The 19,223-nt window shown below is 41.9% G+C and overlaps 1 protein-coding gene across 3 annotated transcripts in view; it reads left to right on the forward strand.

Annotated features, from left to right (window-relative positions):
- Positions 1 to 4,502: 4,502 nt before the first annotated feature.
- The window catches only part of ICA1 (islet cell autoantigen 1), a 102,418-nt gene continuing 87,697 nt past the window's right edge, over positions 4,503 to 19,223 (forward strand). Inside the window, exon 1 of one of the 3 annotated variants that reach the window (XM_063452423.1) lies at positions 4,503 to 4,599. The gene's annotated coding sequence lies outside the window, so the exon portion shown is untranslated. Of the gene's footprint in view, positions 4,702 to 19,223 lie in introns of all 3 variants that reach the window. The other 2 variants (XM_063452422.1, XM_063452424.1) reach the window with 2 other exon arrangements.

Here is a 19,223-nt window from a genome sequence, read left to right on the forward strand (position 1 = left end):
CTAAGCAGTTCCAAGGTGAATTCAATTGGGGGACCTGTATATGCTGTAGAATATGTCAGGACTCCTCTCATGGCTTCCACCCCTTCTTCAGGAGGGATGACGGTATACAAACTACGCACATCCATAGTTATCAGGATCGGCTTTGTGTCCCCAATTTGCAGATTCTCAATTTGAACTAAGAGTGATTGTGTATCCTTAAAGGACCACTGTAGGCACCCAGACCACTTCAGCCCAATGAAGTGGTCTGGGTGCCAGGTCCCTCTAGTGTTAACCCTGCAGCTTAAAACATAGCAGTTTCAGAGAAACTGCTATGTTTCACTGAGGGTTAATCCAGCTTCTAGTGGCGGTCTCACTGACAGTTTGTTAGAGGCGCTTCCGCGATTCTCACTGTGAAAATCACAGCGAGAAGACAAGCTGGACGTCCATAGGAAAGCATTTAGTAATGCTTTCCTATGGGCGATTTGAATGCATGCGCGGCTCTTGCCGCGAATGCGCATTCAAATCTGATGTCGGCAGAGGAAGGAGGGAGCCCGGCGCAGGATTAAGGAAAAAGCGCAAGTAACATTTTCTTTTCTTTGGTTTTTACTATATATTGGGGCTGATGTGTGTTGTAGTCCTTGCTGCTTAAGCGCAGAACTTCTCTTTTTGTATTTGTATTTACTTTGTATCACACAGCCTGGTTACAATGCTGCTACCCATCCCATGTGTTCCCTATTAAGGGTTAATAAGTAAAGGGGTGTATATAAAAAATACCCCTTTCTGTCTCATTAGAGATATCTTTGCCAGAAGCTCAAGGAAGCAGGCTGAAGGGTCAGTGTTAGGACCCGCTTAGGGGGGGTCTGCCTTGACGTTGGCAGGCGGGCATCCCTCCAATGGCCATTGGAGCAACTAAATGACCTCCATTTGTCTAAATATACATAGGGATTAAGGAAAAAGCGCAAGTAACATTTTCTTTTCTTTGGTTTTTACTATATATTGGGGCTGATGTGTGTTGTAGTCCTTGCTGCTTAAGCGCAGGACTTCTCTTTTTGTATTTGTATTTACTTTGTATCACACAGCCTGGTTACAATGCTGCTACCCATCCCATGTGTTCCCTATTAAGGGTTAATAAGTAAAGGGGTGTATATAAAAAATACCCCTTTCTGTCTCATTAGAGATATCTTTGCCAGAAGCTCAAGGAAGCAGGCTGAAGGGTCAGTGTTAGGACCCGCTTAGGGGGGGTCTGCCTTGACGTTGGCAGGCGGGCATCCCTCCAATGGCCATTGGAGCAACTAAATGACCTCCATTTGTCTAAATATACATAGGGATTAAGGAAAAAGCGCAAGTAACATTTTCTTTTCTTTGGTTTTTACTATATATTGGGGCTGATGTGTGTTGTAGTCCTTGCTGCTTAAGCGCAGGACTTCTCTTTTTGTATTAATAAATTGAGGTGAGTTACCATGTTATGCGGCTCTTCCTGTGTACCAGACCAGATGATCAGCAGGTACCTGTAGTATCCCAAAATGTTGGGACTAAAGGTAGACAAAATATGAGTGGTCTCATATGCATACATATATGCGTAAGCATACATAGGTACTATGGCTGCACCCATCGAAGTTCCTGACACCTGGAGGTACCATTGGTCCTCAAACCGAAAGTAATTGTTTTGCAAAGTCAGACTAAGCAGTTCCAAGGTGAATTCAATTGGGGGGCCTGTATATGCTGTAGAATATGTCAGGACTCCTCTCATGGCTTCCACCCCTTCTTCAGGAGGGATGACGGTATACAAACTACGCACATCCATAGTTATCAGGATCGGCTTTGTGTCCCCAATTTGCAGATTCTCAATTTGAACTAAGAGTGATTGTGTATCCTTAAAGGACCACTGTGGGCACCCAGACCACTTCAGCCCAATGAAGTGGTCTGGGTGCCAGGTCCCTCTAGTGTTAACCCTGCAGCTTAAAACATAGCAGTTTCAGAGAAACTGCTATGTTTCACTGAGGGTTAATCCAGCCTCTAGTGGCTGTCTCACTGACAGCCGCTAGAGGCGCTTCTCACTGTGAAAATCACAGTGAGAAGATGCTGGATGTCCATAGGAAAGCATTGGGAAATGCTTTCCTATGGAAGGTTTGAATGCGTGCACATTCGGCGCTGACGTCGACAGGAGGAGTTCCCCAGCGCCGAGGGAGCCTGGTGCTGGAAAAAGGTAAGTGTTTTAACCCCTTCAGCCCAGTGGGAGTGGGACCCTGAGGGTGGCGGGGACCTAAAGACCCTATAGTGCCAGGAACACGAGTTTGTTTTCCTGGCACTATAGTGGTCCTTTAATGCACACGTAAGTCTGCTACAGGTGCTTTAACCCCTTAAGGACACACTACATGTGTGACATGTCATGATTCCCTTTTATTTCAGAAGTTTGGTCCTTAAGGGGTTAAATAGATGGTCCAGCCATTTAGCAACAGGCTCTAGCACCTCATCAATGGGGATACAATTTCTGTTATCTTGTTCTGGATTTGTACAGTAGGATCTTGAGTTAGTTGATAGTATTTCTGTCTATCTGCCAATTGTTGTTTCAACTCCTGTGAGTAATAGTTATAGTCCATAATGACTATACCTCTGCTTTTATCAGCCGGTCTTATGGTGATAGTTGCGTCATCTGCCAAATCCTTAATAATCTTCCTTTGGAGTTTCATCATATTGTGATGTCTTCCTGAATACTTACATCTTTTCTTTAACTTCGTTATTAGTAACTGTCAGGAACAGTGGAGGGTTTATAATGTTTATAAAAACTGCAATAATTTCACTTGCAGGGTTAAAGGGAAACTCCAGTGCCAGGAAAACAATCCGTTTTCCAAACACTGAAGGTCCCCTCTCCCTCCCACCCCCAAATCCCCGGTTGCTGAAGGGGTGAAAACCCCTTCAGTTACTTACCAGAGGCAGCAATAATTACACTTGCAGGGTTAAGACCTGCAATAATTACACTTGCAGGGTTAAGAGTAGTGGGAGTTGGCACCCAGACCACTCCAATGGGCAGAAGTGGTGTGGGTGCCTGGAGTGTCCCTTCAATATATATATATTGGCAACAGAGCAGTTTATGCAAGTTTAGAATTGCAGAAAAGAAGTTAATAGCAATGTGTAACACCTGAATTTAGCCCTACAAATATAAATTAAATTCTTTGTTTTTTAAGTTACAGAGATAAAAGATATAGAAGGATGGATTAAAGTAATGAGTCTTTACCACAAATATTTCCAGCAATGTGACACCCCCTCAACCCATTTAAAGTAAACTAATTACATGACCAACCTCATGGCTGCCATGGGAGAGACAAATGTACCTTTCCACCATCACACTGAGCTGGCAGGCACAGAGCAGGTTTGGGATGTGTGTGTGACGTCAGAGGCGACATCTAGAGGGCGTCTTGTTCCTGGTTCTCGGGTAAGACACCAGCTGCTGCAGCTCTCACAGGTGTAGGAGGGAGGAGGAGGGGGACTTGTTCACCTGCTGCAGTGCCTACAGGCATGGGTGGGGGAGTGAGAGAGCCACTTACTGAAGGCCAAACAGTGCTGCACCTAGGTATAGGAGGAGGAGAAATACACTGGATTTAACCATGAGAGTGCAGGGCTGCAGTAACATGATTTCTGTCATTTTTTTAAAATAATAATAATTAATAATTGGGAGGGTGAGCTGAGGATTTAGATGGAAAAGAGAAAGCCAAACAAAAAGATGAAGCCTTCAATAAAATGGTGGAGTGAGGATCTGTTTGCAGTGGAAACTAATACTGACAGGAAACACCAACATGAAGGAAGCTGGGAGAGTGAGAGCACGGATTATAGGAATGCAGTGCTAGTATGTGAGCACTGGATTAATGCTGTATGACCTGTGGCTTTTTGGCCTCTCCAGGCATTGACATTGTATCCCCCCTTCCAGGTATTTTCATTGTAGCCCCCCTTCAGAGGCAATGTCATTGTTTCCCCCCCATCCAGGCATTGACATTGTATTCCCCCCCCCCCCCATTTAGGCACTGACATTGTATCCCCCCCCCCCTTCCAGGTATTGTCATTGTTTGCCCCCCATCCAGGTATTGACATTGTGTCCCCACCCCCTATTAGGCATTGACATTGTATTCTCCCCCCCCTCCCTCCAGGAATTGTCATTGTTTGCCCCCCCCCCCCAATTAGGCATTGACATTGTATCCCCCCCCACCCCAATTAGGCGTTGACATTATATTCCCCCCCTCCCCTCCCCTCCAGGAATTGTCATTGTTTCCCCCCCTATCCAGGTATTGATATTATATCCCCCCCCCCCCCCCCGCAATTATGCATTGACATTATATCCCCCCCCCCCCTTAGGCATTGACATTGTATTCTCCCCCTCCCTCCTCCAGGTATTGTCATTACAGCCCCCCCCCCACTCTCCAGGCATTGTCACTGTGTGGCCCCCATGCTCCATCCTTGGGAGGACTGTGAGAGTACAGGAGAAGGAGGAGCTGGCAGGAGGAGGAGGAGGAGGGAGCTCCCTGTGCTTGGGTGACGTTGCAAGGGATACACCGTGCAGCTTCCCCCATCTCAGGCCCTGGGATCGGCTCCTGGAACTCTCAGCTTATTCACTAAATTCCATCCCAGGTAGCGATATGTGAATTGTGTCCTTTTTTTCTCTGCCGCTGTGTGTCTGGTGCCTGGGCTCCTCACTCTCTGTCATTTCCCAGTGTGTCTGGCTCTCTGCAGGTGATTTCCCTGTACATGGCTGTGGGTTATGGGGAGGGTGGGCAGGTGCTTGTCTGCAAAGCTGGAATGTTTATTGGCTTTTTTCAGTCAGATCTATGTCACCCTATACCACATCTAACATAATATTGTGAATTTACTGTTTCTGTGCTCAACATGTAGTATGCCAAAAATACACCCCATATCCATATGTTCATTAAAAACAATACCAGGTTAACTAGTGACCCCCTGAGCATGGTGTGACTTTAAGCCCTCTGTAGTTTATTTATCTCTACCTGAAGGGTGGCCAGCACAAACCAACATCTGTAGATTAACAACAACTCCCATTATGCTGTGCCTGTCTTTAGGGAGTTGCAGTTATGCTCCAGCTGTGAGCTAGCTTTTAGCCAACCCCACTGTCGCTTACTATACTTGAGATATCTTATGTCAAACAGGATTTACATTTTTTTTTCTCATTTTTGGACGTACATCTCCTGTTAATATTTTCTAATGCAACAAGTAGGCCAGACACATCCTATAACTCCATAGAGCCCAGTCACAGAATATTAAAATGACAAGAAAGTAATAGACTATTCCTCAGGCTTCTGAAAAGTATATTTGGTTTTAATTCATCTTTGAGTAAACCTTAGAAATTGGCTGACATCTCATTTAAGTTTGAAGAGGTTAAACTGTTTTTATAATATTTGTATCTATGCAGGTATACCGAACATCTATCTATGTCTTAAGTTCCTTAGTCACCAGTTTAATGTAATGTACAATAGCCAAGGGCGACATAAACATCACATGGCGTCCAAAAACACGGAACATTTACATAATACGTGTATAATCAAGTAAATAATAAAAGGGGGGATTTATTTGAGAATTGCAAGGTGTCGCACACAACGTTGTCTTTTGTTGTGTGAATAGTCAGGTTAGACAGATTAATATATTTTTCAGGGGGTTAAGGTGAAATGTTTTGTTTATTTTTATAGTGGTTTTATCAACAGCTAAATGTTTTTTCTTGTGTGTGCAGATACACAGGGTTATTTAGGTTTGTTTATGTAAATCCAATTTAAAGGAACACTATATGTACTGTAATCATTACATTGTGCTGTAGTGGTTATGGTGCCAAGAGTGCCCAGCCCCTCCATGTAAGTAGTCAAACCATTTGAGAACGCATAGAAGAACTAACAGAAGATCCTAGTGGGATCTTCCAGCTGTTTTGGAGTTTGCAAATAGGCAGGGAGCGGCACCATGTACACCCCACATAAGAAGTCAAAACATTCTAAAATGGTTTGACTACTTACAATGAGGGGTTGCCGGGGGCCTCCTGGTTATGGTGTTTGGAGTCTTCCTTTACAATATGAAACCAAACTAGTTAAATTGATCTGATCTTAATCGTCTGCCTGACTGAGTGAATGTACACCTGTGCACTCCCATAATGCCACTGGCTCAATACAAAATGCAAGTATTTTCGTCACCTTGGTGGGACTTGGAGGGAGTGCCATCATGCTTCTCTCTGAACTCCAGTCTATAGGCATCCAGACCACCTAATTTCAATTAAGTGATCTGAATGCCATGTTCCACATGTTCTCTGCAGGAACGCAATGTTTACATTGCAGGGATTAAATACCTCTAGTGGCTGTCACTCTGACAACTTTGTTTTCCTTTAAGTCCTCTGATCAAAAGTACCCTTTATCCAGCTGAAAACCATGGACTAATGGAGTGGCTGAAGTTCAGATTGTGATTTTCAGGTATCAGACATTTGAATTTTACATTAGGGTTTAATGTGAAAGATGGTAGTCCTCATATAGCAACACACACTGGGATGTGCACTGAGAAGAGATATATTGGCGCATGGGTGTCCAACCTTTTGTCTTCCCCTGGTCACATTGAGTGAAGAGGAATTGTCTTGGGCCGCACATAAAATATATAATTTATCTATACAATAAAACTTTGAAAACCCTTTTTTATTAAATCTGATATTTCATTTGTTTAGTAGATCACTCTCCTTTTTATTATCATATGTGGGATTTCCATATTTAAGAGTACCAATTTAGGGAACTATTTAGTAAACATCTGTATATACATTACTTGAAACCACAGATATGCACACACACACATTCACAGACCTATGCATGCCGACATAAACAATCACAGTCACACACCCCCAAACACACACATAGAATCACATATATGCACAATCACAGACTTACACACAAAATCACACATATACAAACTCATAATCGCAGGCATTACACAAACACAATCACAGAACCACAAACGCACACATACAATCACAGACCTATACACCCAATCACAGACATGCACGCATACAATCACAGACCTATACACACATAATCAGATATGTGAACACACACACAATCACAAACCCACACACTTGCAATTACATGCACACATAATTGGCATACACACACAAAAATCACATCATACACAAATAATGAGTAATTAAGAGGTCCACCCAGCCTCCCTACCTTGCTCTGGGAGGGCTGGAGTAGATCTTCTCCTCAGTGGCCAGTGATTGCAGCTGTGATGGGATAACTGCGCTTCCTGCACAGGTCCCTCATGCACCCTCTAGTGCCGATGACGTCATGTCCCAGCTGCCGTTTCACGGCTAGGCATGCAAGGGAACTGTGCAGACAGTAAGTAATGAGCACCATGCCTCCCTCACCGCCCAGCAGCTTCGACGGCAACTGGGATGCATTTCAAGCGATTCAGGGCCTCATGTGGCCTGCTGGTTGGACACACCTGGTGCAGAGGCTATAATATGCTTAAAGGGACTCTCCAGCCAAGCCTCTTTACTCACCTGGTTCCAGCGCCGGGAGCCTCGTGAAGCTGCGCCCCCTATTTCGTCAAAATGACGAAATAGGCGGGCGCGAGCAGGGAGCAATCAGACGTTTCCATTTGGAAGCGTCATTGCTCCCTTGTGCGCATGCGCGGCTTTGCCGCAGATGCTTCAGAAGGCGGCATTCATGCCGCCCTCTGAAGTCCTGAGCGCACTACCACGCATGTGCGCGGTGGCGAGCTGAGCTGAGTGACAGCTCAGCTCGCGGTCTTTGCCCGCCCCCCTCCTCTGCTGACAGGCTGGAGAGAGAAGGCGCGCACACAGTGCCTTCTCTCTCCTGCACACGTCAGACGTATTTTAATGCGTCTGACGTGTACAGGGCCTTTTTAGGGCCCTGCATGATAGGAAGTCCCTCTGGTGGTCTGAGTGACGGCCACTGGAGGTATTCCTATCAATCAATGTAAACACTGTATTTTCTCTGAAAATACAGTGTTTACATGAGAGGCGGCAGGGAGCTATAGATCATACCTGAACAACTACATTAAGCTGTAGTTGTTCCGGTGACTATAGTGTCCCTTTAATGTTTAATTTTAAATACTAAAACCAAAGATTTTCTTTAAAGTTCACAAATAAACTACATTGAGAGCGAACATATAGAAATAAGCAGTTCATGCTTAAACTATCAAATGTCACTGTTTATACGCACTCGTTTTAAGAGTACAGCCACCTAAAGTGCCTCCAGATCGGGCTGATGAGACACAAAAGCAAATCTTCAATTTAAATAAAGAAAGATGTCTGGGCTCTCAAATAGCTATTATTGAGCAGTCTTTATTAATTCAAAACAACGTTTTGGCGCTCTGCTGGGTAATTATGCTTGATAAAGGCTCCAGCAGAGAGCAGAAACGTTGCTTTGAATCAATAAAGCTGCTCACTAACAGCTTTTTGAGTGCCCAGACATCTTTCTTTATTTAAATTGAAGATGTGTGTGTCAATTGTCATAGAATGTTATGGTGTTAAACCTCCCACCCCCTTTTTAAATTTTATTTTGTTTTACTTCGCTGGTTCCAGCACCGAGACTCCCTCCTCCGTGAAAGTTAAATCCAATGCTCCTCATGAGGGTTTTACATTACCGGGATAACAGGACAGGAAAACTGCACCTAGACCATTTTGTTTAGATGAAGTGGTTTTCGGTGACTATAGTGTACTTTTAAGATAGTGGAGTGGTGAAGTAAGAACAGACTGGTAAACAGCTATACACCCCAATGAGCCAAAAGGCAAAGTCTTATTGCTCTGAAATATTTTGTACAATTCCAGTATCCTCATAACTGTAGATAAATATATCCTCCAACTATCGTTACATTCAGATTTGACATGCTAAAATTCTGAGTTTAGTGAAAAGACCCGATACTTTATTAAAGGTAAAAATGCGATATGGCGTGGTACTCTAGGAAAATGAAACCGAGATCCAATGCCCAGACTGGTTAGAGATAACAATAGAGAATCTACAGATTTAAAAAGCTAGGCATATCAATATAAAATAATTGTAAACCGAAACACAAAAACTTCAACATTTGGACCAAAGGCCTTAATTGTGTTTGCCTACCCTGTTGAACCTATTTAATCTGGGTTATTAAAGGTAAAATCATGTGAGTAGACAGCTGATTTGCAAAATTTAGGCCCTAGCTATGTGTAGTTGGAGGCTTTCTTTTTATAATTATTAAAGGATCACTATAGTGTCTGGAAAACATAGCTGTTTTCCTGACACTATAGTGCCCTGAGGGTGCCCCTACCTTCAGGCTCCCCCTCCCGTGATGCTTAAGGTCAAAACCCCTTCAGCAGCTTACCTTATTCCAGCGCCGGGCTTCCTCGGCGCTGGTGACCTCTCTTCCCCCGCCGACGTCAGCTCCCTCTGCCGACGTCAGCGGAGCCGAATGCGCATTCAAACTGTCCATAGGAAAGCATTTTTCAATGCTTTCCTATGGACGCTCTGCGCGATGGAGGCATAATATGCCTCCAGCATCACAGATGCGCCTCTAGTGGCTGTCCGGAAGACAGCCACTAGAGGCTGGCTTAACCCCAAATGTAAAAATGTATATTTGCATCTGAAGGGTGGTCTGGGTGACTATAGTGTCCCTTTAAATTGTTTTCATTCACATTGAAGTTCGATTTTCATGACTAAATCCAAAGTATACATATGTTATAGATTAGACATGAAGCGGACCAGGCATCTGTTTGTTTAACCCCTTAAGGACACATGACGTGTGTGACACGTCATGATTCCCTTTTATTCCAGAAGTTTGGTCCTTAAGGGGTTAAAGCTTATGCAACTTTGGCGGGGGGGGGAGGGGGCTACTCATCTGCTGCAAATAAAAATCATGTCTATAAAGAATTGTTACATTTGCCTCTGGACCTGACTATACTGTTACTGATATCTCTGCGACTTCTGGCAGATGCCCTGCACCTCTGCCCACACTACTGTTGTATTCTTCCACATTGTACAAAACCATATTCTATGAAATGTCATAGGAGACTTGTGATGTCACCTGGTGTCTCTTAAATAAATACTTTAGTGTTGGGAATACAGATGTATTTCTAACAATAAAGTGTACCTCTGACACCGTGGCTTCCCCTACCCCCTTCCCCCATGTCCATAAAAGGGTTTAAAAAAAACCAAACCATTTCATTCACTTTCCTGATTCCACTGGTGCTGGGTCGCGGTCCTCCTCAGCCAACATCAGCCAATGGGGATGGGACCTAAGGCGATTGAGCCGCATTTGGCCTTCCCCCATTGAAAACCAGCAAATGAATTCCATAGTGTTGAAGTGGATCTGCCACGTGGCTCCCAAAGCTAAGGGGCATGTATTTGAAATGGGATTTGCAACATCAATATTCAAGTCACACGTACATGATTAGTTCTGTAGAATTTAAATTTATAATGCTTCATGATGAAGTAATAGTTAATATGAATGGTTTGCCAACAAGTAAAATGTCTTACTAACTCAACATCAGGTTTATAATGAGAAACAGCACTTTGGCCGTCTGATACAAATTATAGATTTGAATAGTTCTAAAAGAAAAAAGTTAACAATATTTGCTTTTTCTAACATGTTCCTGCAGGGTGTCACAGTTCATACAGAGAAATGGTTCAGTAACACTATATTCACTGCATATTACTAGAAGCTTTTCCTCAGGGGGGGTTTGATTAAAATCATGGTTTAATTCACTAGTCGTCAAGATACCATTTCAATAATGATTTTAAAACGTAAAGATTATTATTTATTTGGTTTTTATAATATTCAATATTTGCAACCAGAAAAGATTTCATGTTCACAGAATAATACGTTTTCAGGTCAGTTTAACAGTTATACCAAAACTGATTTTGTCATATATCATTAGAAATAAATAAACAGTGAAATTATTGCAAGGTGAACGAACTCCATTTTAGTAATCACTCATATATGGAAAACAATTTAAATTAAATTAAAAGGTGTTCATTGTCTGTACATAGATTTATACACAATAAGGTATTTTTCTGAACCTTTGTTTTATAAAATGTTTGCTGTAAAAAAGTGCTATCCCTGCAGACCTAACTCCAATTAACGTGAATTCATGGAATTAATTTACCAAACCTGTAAATATTGCATGAACATACAGGCTCATGCTATGTAGCTAATCCATATTTCATGCTGAATAACCTTTGTTCTATCATGTATCTGAAATAGAAAACTTTCTTTAGATAGTTATTTTTTCCCCTCCAAAAGCATTTTATTAAATGAAAACCTATTATTTTTTTTTTTAAATATATTTTTATTGGGTATTTTTAATTTTTCAGTTTCGATCATGTCATAAGAAAACTTCGGCAAGGACACGCAGGTCCCATTAATTTCGCATAGTAACTATTGCGTTGGAATAAAAAGAAAATGCTGATCAAGTAGACATACATAGGTCACATTGTAACGCAAGTAGCATTTACGTGTTGGACTTGCAGGTCCTATGATATATAAACAGTGGGTAGTACTTTCACATGATATATAAAATAACAGTGTGGACACGCAGGTCCCATTTCACCTAGGATTAATGACCATGGCAAAAGGAAATGGTTACTTTCGTGTTTCATTGTACTTTCCAGGTCTCTCCATGGTACAATTAGCTATTATATGATGGGCCCGCAGGTCCCCGAGCCCCTTAGACGCGGGCATGTACTACCCTCCAGTGTTTTGTGTAGTCGTCTGTTGCGTTAGCGTTTACATGTTGGACTCGCAGGTCCCAGAGCTCTTTTTTAGAGTTGGGCATATGATATTTTCAATGTGTTGTGGGTGGGGGAAGTGGAGGGGAGAGAAACATAGAAACATAGAATGTGACGGCAGATAAGAACCATTCGGCCCATCTAGTCTGCCCAGTTTTCTAAATACTTTCATTAGTCCCTGGCCTTATCTTATAGTTAGGATAGCCTTATGCCTATCCCACGCATGCTTAAACTCCTTTACTGTGTTAACCTCTACCACTTCAGCTGGAAGGCTATTCCATGCATCCACTACCCTCTCAGTAAAGTAATACTTCCTGATATTATTTTTAAACCTTTGCCCCTCTAATTTAAGACTATGTCCTCTTGTTGTGGTAGTTTTTCTTCTTTTAAATATAGTCTCCTCCTTTACTGTGTTGATTCCCTTTATGTATTTAAATGTTTCTATCATATCCCCCCTGTCTCGTCTTTCCTCCATGCTATACATGTTAAGATCCTTTAACCTTTCCTGGTAAGTTTTATCCTGCAATCCATGAACCAGTTTAGTAGCCCTTCTTTGAACTCTCTTTAAGGTATCAATATCCTTCTGAAGATAGGGTCTCCAGTACTGTGTACAGTACTCCAAGTGAGGTCTCACCAGTGTTCTGTACAATGGCATGAGCACTTCCCTCTTTCTACTGCTAATACCTCTCCCTATACAACCAAGCATTCTGCTAGCATTTCCTGCTGCTCTATTACATTGTCTGCCTACCTTTAAGTCCTCAGAAATAATCACCCCTAAATCCCTTTCCTCAGATGTTGAGGTTAGGACTCTATCAAATATTCTGTACTCTGCCCTTGGGTTTTTACGTCCAAGATGCATTATCTTGCACTTATCCACATTAAATGTCAGTTGCCACAACTCTGACCATTTTTCTAGTCTACCTAAATCATTTTCCATTTGGCTTATCCCTCCTGGAACATCAACCCTGTTACATATCTTAGTATCATCCGCAAAAAGACACACCTTACCATCAAGACCTTCTGCAATATCACTAATAAAAATATTAAAGAGAATGGGTCCAAGTACAGATCCCTGAGGTACCCCACTGGTGACAAGACCAAGCTTCGAATATACTCCATTGACTACAACCCTCTGTTGCCTGTCACTCAGCCACTGCCTTACCCATTCAACAATATTGGAATCCAAACTCAAAGATTGTAGTTTGTTGATAAGCCTTCTATGTGCAACAGTGTCAAAAGCCTTACTGAAATCGAGGTAAGCAATGTCTACTGCACCACCCTGATCTATAATTTTAGTTACCCAATCAAAAAAATCAATAAGATTAGTTTGGCATGATCTCCCTGAAGTAAACCCATGTTGTCTCTGATCTTGAAATCCATGTGTTTTTAGATGTTCAACAATCCTATCCTTTAACATGGTTTCCATCACTTTCCCCACTACTGAAGTTAGGCTTACTGGCCTATAGTTGCCCGACTCCTCCCTATTACCTTTCTTGTGAATGGGCACAACATTCGCTAACTTCCAATCTTCTGGGACTACTCCTGTTATCAATGATTGGTTAAATAAATCTGTTAATGGTTTTGCTAGTACACCACTAAGCTCTTTTAATAGCTTTGGGTGTATTCCATCAGGTCCCATTGACTTATTTGTCTTTACTTTTGACAGTTGAAATAGAACCTCTTCCTCTGTAAACTCACGTGTAATAAATGACTCATTTATCCTTTTTCTTAACTGAGGTCCCTTTCCTTCATTTTCATCTGTAAATACCGAACAAAAATATTCATTGAGGCAGTCAGCTAGACCTTTATCCTCATCTACATACCTTCCTTCTTTTGTTTTTAATCTAACTAATCCTTGTTTTACTTTTCTTTTCTCATTTATGTATCTAAAAAAGGTTTTGTCCCCCTTTTTTACTGACTGTGCTATTTTCTCTTCTGTGTGTGATTTGGAAGCTCTTATAACTTGCTTAGCCTCTTTCTGCCTAATCTTATAGGTCATTCTGTCTTCCTCACTCTGGGTTTTTTTATAATTACTAAATGCTAACTTTTTGTTTTTTACTATTTTGGCTACATCTGTGGAGTACCACAGTGGTTTCTTGAATTTTTTGCTTTTACTGACAAGCCTAATGCAATTTTCTGTTGCCTTCAGTAGTGCAACTTTTAAATAATCCCATTTCTTTTGGACTCCATTTAAATTGCTCCAGTCTGATAATGACTCCTTTACACATATTCTAATTTTGGAAAAGTCTGTTTTTCTAAAGTCTAAAACTTTTGTTTTTGTGTGGTGTGACTCAGTCACTGTTCTTATATTAAACCACACTGACTGATGATCACTGGATCCTAAACTTTCACCTACAGTAATATCTGATACCAAATCTCCATTTGTTAACACTAAATCTAGTATGGCCTCTTTACGAGTTGGCTCCTCAACGACTTGTTTTAGAGACAATCCCAGTAGGGAGTTTAGAATATGTGTGCTCCTGGCACAAGTAGCTATTTTTGTTTTCCAATTTATATCAGGAAGATTAAAGTCACCCATGATGATAACTTCCCCCTTCATTGTCATTTTAGCTATTTCTTCAACTAGTAGATTATCTAACTCTTCAATTTGTCCTGGGGGCCTATAAATCACACCTACACGAGTTACTGTGTGATTACCAAATTCTAACGTAACCCAAACTGACTCTATGTTCGCCTCACTAACCTTTATTAGGCTAGATTTTATGCTATTCTTTACATACAGGGCCACCCCTCCCCCTTTCTTGCCTTCCCTGTCTTTTCTATATAAAGAGTACCCTGGTATTGCTATGTCCCAGTCATTTTTCTCATTATACCATGTCTCAGTAACAGCGACTAAATCTACACTATCAGTTGCCATTATTGCCACAAGTTCATGGATCTTATTCCCTAAACTGCGAGCATTTGTAGACATGACTCTAAGCTTATCATTTTTTAACACACTTGCTACAGGTACCTTCTGTCCTTGTTTTGGGGGACAATTGGATTGATGTTTTATCACCCTTTTGCCCCCCCCTCCTAGTTTAAATACATCCTAGCAAAACCTCTGAACTGCTCACTGAGAACATTTGTTCCCTTTTGAGAAAGATGCAAACCATCTTTTTTGTACAGTTTATTTCCATTCCAAACAGAGCTACCATGAGCAATAAAGCCAAATCCTTGCTCCCGACACCATTCACCAAGCCACAAGTTAAAGTCCCTAATACGCATCCGCCTGTCATTCTGAGTGTTATGCACAGGCAGAACTTCAGAGAATGACAATGTGGAAGCAACCTGCCGTATATCATTGGCAAAAACACTAAAAACTTCCTTAACCTCTGAAACCTCATTGCAAGCCAAGTCATTTGTCCCTAAATGGACAAGTACATCCAATTCCCCTTCCTGCTTTGCTTGCTTAACAATATTACCGATACGTCTCCTGTCTCTGTGAGCAGTAGCTCCGGGAAGACACCTCACAAGACCACCATTGTCCATCTCCACACCTCTTATGATGGAATCCCCCACCAACAACTGCTTTCTATTAGGCCTCACCAAGCCTCTCTGCACAACACCACTAGCCTCAGTGCCTCTCTGCACAACACCACTAGCCTCAGTGCCTCTCTGCACAACACCACTAGCCTCAGTGCCTCTCTGCACAACACCACTAGCCTCAGTGCCTCTCTTCACAACACCACTAGCCTCAGTGCCTCTCTGCACAACACCACTAGCCTCAGTGCCTCTCTGCACAACACCACTAGCCTCAGTGCCTCTCTGCACAACACCACTAGCCTCAGTGCCTCTCTGCACAACACCACTAGCCTCAGTGCCTCTCTGCACAACACCACTAGCCTCAGTGCCTCTCTGCACAACACCACTAGCCTCAGTGCCTCTCTGCACAACACCACTAGCCTCAGTGCCTCTCTGCACAACACCACTAGCCTCAGTGCCTCTCTCCACGACACCACTACACTCTGAAAGTGCAGAAAATGAATTATGTAGAGCAACAGACTGTGCAATATGCCTTTTATCCACAACTCCAAGTCTACCAGATCCTACAGTAATCCATCTGCCATTCCTAGTATGTCTCTGCGGCAGTGGCTTTGCAGCAGTTCCAGCCTGAGTTTGTTTACCAGATAATTTACAAATCTCAGACTTCAAAAATACAATCTCCTGCCGCAAAATAGAGAACTGTCTACAGATTAGACAACAACCAAACCTCCAAAAAGTGGAACGTGAAACAAATGCAAAGCAACTATTACACTGAACTAAGTCTGCCATTCCAATGAGGTGAATAATTTAAATCAAACAAACCTTAACTTTTTATTTATCCTCCTGAATACCTCGGATTACCTCCAGCTTATCTCCAGAATATCTCCAACCACACACACACTTAGAAGCAACACTCTCCAGAATATCTCCAACCACACACACACTTAGAAGCAACACTCTCCAGAATATCTCCAACCACACACACACTTAGAAGCAACACTTAGATGAAGCAACCAAGCTCTATTAGCCAAGCTAATGACAACTACCCTTATATACTCCTAAAATCACCTCCCACTAGGAATGTTTAACACCTGGGTAGGCCTCTGCTTATTAGCAGAGGCCTACCCAGAAGGGGGTAGGGGATTGAAGGGGGGGAGGGGGAGAGGTTTGGGGTGCACACTACTAGTCGCGGTTGTCAGGTATAGTCTCTAAGTCTAGTTGAGTGGTGGAGTCTGTCGCTGTAGTGGGGATGATACCTTGGGACCAGACCTCCATGTACGCTTTGGTGTCATTAACTGTCCCCATATGTAGCTCATCCGTCCCCCTGGGGACTGTCATTTGGGTGAACCATGTCTGGAGTGGGGGGAATTCTCTCCTGTTTCCAGCATTGGGGTATCACCTATTTGGCCATGTGCAGAATTCATTGTTAGTGGGTACGTTTATACTATGTTTGCGTAGACACATCGTTCGATCGCGGTGGAAAATATTAACATGTATGGGATACGCGGGTCACGAAAGAGGACTCGTTTGCTGAGGTACGCAGGCCTCTTTTTCCCTAAATATACAGTATAGTGGATTAGCAGTTCTCCGTTCGGTAGGCATCTTATATTTGTAAGGGTTGCGCAGTGCCCTATTGGCTGCTCAGAGGATGGTTATAGAGACTAGTTTTAAAACCTTGCTGTGTACAGGTGTCTGATAGAGTGTCGGTATTTATGAAAACCTATTTAAATGAAAGAAAATAAGAAATGATTTCAATAAAAAAAATAAAAATCTATTTTTTTTAATGATTTCAATAAAAAAATAAACATCTACTTTCCGTAAGGAGTTATGAAATCATGCAAAACTTATAGGCACTGGAATCCTTTGAGTGAATGTGCAGTTTAAATATAGAGTTGGCATGGTTTATAAGTATATAATACTTTTTTAGAGGCTGCAGCTTTGACTATAAAATAGAATTAATTAAATAATTTGGTTGTTACAGCACATGCATATCTATATTCAGTGGCCACTTTCTAAATTAGGCCGCCTGATCGAAAGTTTTTTTTTGTTTTTATTAAAGTGGTTATGTTCCTTTTAAATTGCTATGTAAATGTTCAAATATGTTAAGTGATTAACCCCTTAAGGACCAAACTTCTGAAATACAAGGGAATCATGACATGCCCTTAAGGGGTTAAACCTGCTTTTCAGATTCTGACCCTGGGGGTAATTTTTGTTGATGAAAAACATGTGTTTTATTCTTAAAGTTGGAGTCACATTTGTGGTGGTGGTGGTGGTGGTGGTGGTAGTGGCAGAACCAGTTTTGCTCATCAGAGGAAATGCCATTGGATCATTTACTTAATAGAGGAAATCAGTGGATGTAAGAACAAAATATCACTATCTTCACAATACTCCCTTGTTGCTGCTACCAAAAGCTATTTCAATAGTAGAAGGGCCCATGCACCATGATTTATATCATGTCTCAGGGAGGCAAAAACCAATTATCTTGGCTTGGTAAAAGCATTGTCTGTTGGTGTTGCGGGAAAAAAAGTGTTTGATGAACCCACCATTTAAATGCCTGGTCTTCCTTGAAAATTATAAAAATAAATTATTATTAAAATAAATTATAAAATAAATACATATCACAGCTAGCATTTAAAGGGGTACTTTAAGCATAAAAACTACAGCTCTCTGTATATTGGTTGTGTTGCGTAGAGCAGGGATTAACATTTGAAGTCCTATGCTACTAGCCAGGCCTTAAAAGTTCTTCTCCACGGTAAGACATAGTATGCTCACTAGAGGTAAATGGCTAATGGCGAGTGGAAATTAGAGTTTCCTGGCCTTGGCCCCAGTTTAATGTCAAACCTATCAGCAACATTTTGACATAAACTGGTGCTCTTCGTGATGCCTAGAGACTGCCCTCTCCTCAGCCGTATTTTAAATGCGGAATTATCAGAGTGAGTTTTGTCCACATTGGATAGCACTAGTTGGATTACAGTGAAGATTAGTAAGCGCTCTGGTTTTGTCTCCTGGTTCAGTTTCAAACCATTAAGGAGCAGCTTGCCATGAACCAAGGCTCTTCCTGCAGACTTTCTCCGCCTTGACCCTTCTGCATTACCTATATCAATTTCAACCCATCTACAAGGCATTGTCTGCATTAGGGTGCTAGGCTAACATGCCTCCAGCACTCACAGATAATTAATACCATCCAGGTTGGATGAACTCAACAGTGATAATGCAGAAGAATGAATTATACATTATCATTGTGTACAAGTAGTAGGAGGTCTCCGAGCTTCGTTAAAAGCCGTTTTGTTTTTTTAACCAGTTTTGGTGACACAACACTGTGGGCAGTAATTTCTTAGTGTGTCCAAACCAATATATCATTTTACAGAGCAGATGCAGATTACCGGTCGCCTTTCTGGCTGATTGCTGATAACCGGTGCCAGTATTCTTTACATTTAAAGTTTTGAAAATGCAACACAATTTCTACATAAATCTTGCGTTAACTGACCATGCGGACAGCAATCACACTCAAATCACTCTCAGGCAGCCAGTACATGCTGGGTTCAGTGAGATCTTAGCAAGTTTAGTACTCTAACTGAAAGGAGTGCAATAGCTGACGGCAATCATTCTCCTATCACTCAATCAGCCAGCCCAGTACTTTACAGTAGATTATTGTCTTGCCTCCCTGCCTTCAATTAAGTTCCGCATGTGGGAATTCATAGGGAGGGTAGATACGAGGTAGCAATGTAAGGCTTCATTGGCTGGTGGCCGGAGTTTACGGAAAAGGAAGACTACGTGCGCTGACTGGAACAGATGAGTAAGTTACTGTAATATCGGTAAATGACAAGGCTCACACCGGTTATCAAAAATATGCCAAGTATTGGCTCTAATAATCGGTGGAACGGATAATCGGCCTGAAATTTCAGTTTACTAGAATGTCCTACTTTACACAAATGTCAGTGTCAGTTTTACTTGTGACAGTTACACACACTGTTGTCTACAGAAAAGAAACTGGTGAAATTATCTCTT

This window comes from Pelobates fuscus, chromosome 4 (assembly GCF_036172605.1).
Source record: "Pelobates fuscus isolate aPelFus1 chromosome 4, aPelFus1.pri, whole genome shotgun sequence".
Classification (NCBI taxonomy): domain Eukaryota; kingdom Metazoa; phylum Chordata; class Amphibia; order Anura; family Pelobatidae; genus Pelobates; species Pelobates fuscus.